This window comes from Haematobia irritans, chromosome 2 (assembly GCF_050003625.1).
Source record: "Haematobia irritans isolate KBUSLIRL chromosome 2, ASM5000362v1, whole genome shotgun sequence".
Classification (NCBI taxonomy): domain Eukaryota; kingdom Metazoa; phylum Arthropoda; class Insecta; order Diptera; family Muscidae; genus Haematobia; species Haematobia irritans.
In genome coordinates, this window is record NC_134398.1 from 110,256,489 (window position 1) to 110,261,665 (window position 5,177).

Below are 5,177 nucleotides of genomic sequence, written 5' to 3' on the forward strand. Positions count from 1 at the left end.
ATAAATACCCATTCTCTTGTTCTCTTTTCGCTCTTTCTCTTCATCGCTCAAAATTATTCAATTTCAATCACAAAGGTGATTGGATCAATCACAAGTTTAATTGGAAACGGAAAAATTTTCAATCACGTTTGTAATTGAAAATTATTTCCGAATTGATTGTATAGTATTTAAAATAAAAACACGTAATTAGACTTTGATGCACTCTCTAGTGCAGTCTCCTCTTTATTGATTAACCAAAAAACAATTTACTTATCAACTATCCCTAAGTTATAGTTAGAGGTGCACACCTCTAACTATAACCTTGTCAGCATATTCACACGGTTGCACATAGCGAGTGTGCATATGCTTGAATCGAGTTACACTCGTAGACGTCTGGCTTATGCATATGCGTGAGTCTAGTTACTGTAGACGTCTGGCATATGCATACGCATGAGTCGAGTTACAAATGTAATCGTCTGTCATATGCACACTACACCTCCCTTTTCAAAAAAAAAAAAAAAATGATTTTATCAGTTTTTAATTACGATTACAGTTGTTTTTTTACTAATTACATAATAGTTATCATTATATTAATGTGTATTATTATTATATATACATATTTTATTCTATTAATTTTACAGTTTTTTTTTTCACTTACTACAAAAATAATTATTAATAATTATATTATATACATATATTATTTTATTACTAATACAGTTTTTTTAATTATTGCAAAAATTATATAGTTATTATTAATTATTGTTCTTATAATAAAGGGTGATTCTTTTGAGGTTAGGATTTTCATGCATTAGTATTTGACAGATCACGTGGGATTTCAGACATGGTGTCAAAGAGAAAGATGCTCAGTATGCTTTGACATTTCATCATGAATAGACTTACTAACGAGCCACAACGTCGAATTTTCAGTGAATGGGCCCTAGAAAAGTTGGCAGAAAATCCGCTTTTTTATCGACAAATTTTGTTCAGCGATGAGGCTCATTTCTGGTTGAATGGCTACGTAAATAAGCAAAATTGCCGCATTTGGAGTGAAGAGCAACCAGAAGCCGTTCAAGAACTGCCCATGCATCCCGAAAAATGCACTGTTTGGTGTGGTTTGTACGCTGGTGGAATCATTGGACCGTATTTTTTCAAAGATGCTGTTGGACGCAACGTTACGGTGAATGGCGATCGCTATCGTTCGATGCTAACAAACTTTTTGTTGCCAAAAATGGAAGAACTGAACTTGGTTGACATGTGGTTTCAACAAGATGGCGCTACATGCTACACAGCTCGCGATTCTATGGCCATTTTGAGGGAAAACTTCGGAGAACAATTCATCTCAAGAAATGGACCGGTAAGTTGGCCACCAAGATCATGCGATTTGACGCCTTTAGACTATTTTTTGTGGGGCTACGTCAAGTCTAAAGTCTACAGAAATAAGCCAGCAACTATTCCAGCTTTGGAAGACAACATTTCCGAAGAAATTCGGGCTATTCCGGCCGAAATGCTCGAAAAAGTTGCCCAAAATTGGACTTTCCGAATGGACCACCTAAGACGCAGCCGCGGTCAACATTTAAATGAAATTATCTTCAAAAAGTAAATGTCATGGACCAATCTAACGTTTCAAATAAAGAACCGATGAGATTTTGCAAATTTTATGCGTTTTTTTTAAAAAAAAAGTTATCAAGCTCTTAACAAATCACCCTTTATATATATATTTATATATTCGGACCCTTTTTCTAATCCCTATACATTTTTAACCTATCACTGTGCACAGTATTTTTTTTTCTATTACTACCTCTTATTATTACATTCCCATTACTACATAACTCTTCTACTCTAAATGGTCCTATATATTTATTATCTAATTTGTGACCTGCCTCATTTCTAAGGAGCACAGAATCACCTATTTTAAAAGTTGGTACGTACTTTTTCGTATCGTACCGCTCCTTTCTCTTCATTTTTGAAGTTTCAAGGAGTTGACGAGCTCTTTTGTATGCCACTTCTAACCTGAATCATACTTCTTTCGAATAATCTTCTGGGTTGTACAAGGGCTGAATATTGTTACTTTGATTGAACACCTGAAACCCATGCGGAATTCTTCCTTATAGTAATTCAAAAGGACAATATCCATGCGAAGTAGATGGTGTTGTATTATAACAATAGGTAAAATACTTTAAACCACACATCCCAATCGTCTTTTTCAACTGATATGTATGACCTTACATATTCGTTAAAAATCCGATGACTTCGCTCTACCGTCCCAAGGGTTTGGTGATGATAGGCAGTGGACGTTATATTATTCATTTTTAAATATTTACATAGATGTTCAATCAAACTATTTTTATATTCCGTGCCCATGTCAGTGACAAGAGTTCTCATAGGCCCGTATGTTAATATATGAGACTCAAAAATTGCCTTGGCTACAGTTTTTGCATTTTTGTCCGGTATTGGCAAAGCAACTAAGTATTTTGTAAAGTCACATATAAGTGTTACAGCATACTCGTTGCCTTGCTCGGACTTCGGAAAAGGCCCAATGGTATCAACGAGTACGATATCAAAGGGTTTTGGTGGCGTAGGCGTCAGGGTCATTGGAACCTTTGTATGTCGGGTAACCTTTGAAAGCTGGCAATTTTTGCAAGTTTTTACATGCTTGGTTATGTCCCGAACCATACCTTTCCAGAAAAAATGCCTTTTAATTTTGGCGTATGTCCGAGTAATTCCCGTATGACCACCTTCAACAGGATCGTCATGATACCTCGTCAAAATATCCTTTATTTCTTTTTCATTATTTTTGTTTATGATGGTCACCATGGGTAGTAGCGCTACACTTACATTTTTTAAAATCTTATTGCCCATTATTTTGAAATATTCAATGGGAACAAATTCAAATATTTGTTCACTTGGTGTCATTTGTAATTGTGTAATATTAAGTATGCCGGCTTCTTTATCAAGCCTGTGGAAGAATTGAATAATATCAAATTTTCCATTAGCATACAAATCCACAATATTTATTCGTTTTAAAATTGTTTTGCCACGTTTTAAAGAAGACTGGCTTATGGACAATTTTAATTTTACGAATTTTTTAACGTCATTATAATTAATGACTTCATAAACATTGGGCTTTTTTAAAGGTTTTTCAAGGATATTGTTATCCGTGAGAATTTTACTATTTTGACGAGTCTCGGATCTGGTCATAACTTTATTTATTTTATTAGTTTGGTTAATTTGTTCTTTCAAATCGTTTAGAGTAATGCGGGATAGAGCATCCGCTACAACATTTTGTTTTCCCTTAAGGTAGTCTACAGAAAAATCATATTCCTCTAAATCCAATCGTATTCTTGTTAGTTTCGAACTTGGATTTTTAAGGGAGAACAGATAAGACAAGGGCTTATGGTCTGTTTTGACCAAGAAATGTGTTCCGTACACGTACGGTCTGAAATGCTGAATTGCCCAATGGATGGCGATTAGTTCTTGTTCGGTTGTTGATTTATTGGCCTCACCCCTTGTAAACGTTTTGGATGCAAATGCTATCGGAAGCTGTTGGCCATTGTATTCTTGGCTTAGTACTGCTCCGCATGCATATTTACTGGCATCCGTCGTAATACAAAATTGCCTATCAAAATCGGGGTACTGCAACAATGTAGGCTTTAACAATTGCTCCTTCAGGTACTCAAATGATTCCTTACACTGTGGAGTCCATTCAAATTTTACGTTTTTCTTACATAGGCGAGTAATATGCCTAGAATAAAACGAAAAATTTTTTACAAATCTTCGATAATAATTGCAGAATGCAATGATCGTCGGGCACTGTCGGCGTCCGTCGGCACTGGATAATTTTTAATAATTTCGTTTTTACTTTTATCTGGTAAAATACCCTTATCCGTGCATAAATGTCCCAGGAAACTGACTTCCGTTCTAAAGAATGAGCATTTGTCTGGATGAAGTTTTAGGTTGTATTTCCGGCATTGTGCAAAAACGTTCTTTAAATTTTTCAGCATGTGATTTGCATTACGCCCAATTACTATCAAATCATCCATGTAAAGAAAAGCTTTTGTAGGTTCAAGCCCTGAAAACGCAAGTGTCATCATACGCTGAAAAGAGTTTGGAGCAATCTTTAACCCATACGGCAATCGGGTGAACCGATATGAACCTTTGTCGGTTGAAAATGATGTTATATCTCTAGATTCTTCATCAAGATCTATTTGATGAAATCCGGACATTAAATCTAGACATGAAAAATACCTGGCACGGCCAAGTTGATCCAGAATGTCCTCGATCCTCGGTAGAGGAAATTTATCCGACAATACTTTTTTATTAATTTGGCGATAATCAACAACCAAGCGCCATCGTTTTGTAATGGAATTAGGTAGTGTTTTTTTTTCGGCACAAGAAGAAGTGGGCTATTGTATTCAGATATGGATGGTTCTACCAGCCCATCCTTTACTAATTTATTTATCTGTTCATTTATCTCTGCTCTGTGTGTTTGAGGAATTCTATAATTTTTAATATAAACGGGGTCGTGGTCCTTTAGTCTAATTTTCTGCTTATAGAAATTATTTGTTGTTATTGGTTCTGTTTCTAAACCAAAAACATCAGCATATTCAGAACATAGCGAAAGTAAGATATTCTTAAATTCTTTTGGACAATTTTTATCAATTTTTGAATGAATTTCTTGTTTTCTCTCATTTTTTAATGATCTTAGATTTATTACGTCATAATTTGACAAACTTTCAGTTGGAATGCTTTTGATATTAAACATAACATTTTCAGTAGTTGTGTTGAGTAAACGAACGAAAGTGTTTTTGGCATTTACAATAGTGCTGGCAATAAAGATTCCTGGTTGAGGTTCTTGATTGATTACCAATAACTCTTCTTCGGTTTTTGTTAAATATACTTTTCTAATTACTTCGGACCGGGCCGGTAGCAAAATATTTTGGTTACTGTCTGAAAATGTTATGGGGACTTGAATATTGCAATTGATGTTATCAGGTCTTATAATAAACCAATCATTATTTTCATTGAAATCCAAAATACAGTTATATCTTTTAATAAAATCTATTCCCAGAATACCATCGCAAGGTATAGGGAAATTTTCTGGTACAACTTGAAATTCATGAGGTATTAAAAATTTGTTTATCCGAATATCTAACTGTATCGATCCCAACGATTTAATTGTTCCTTGACCAATGCCACTT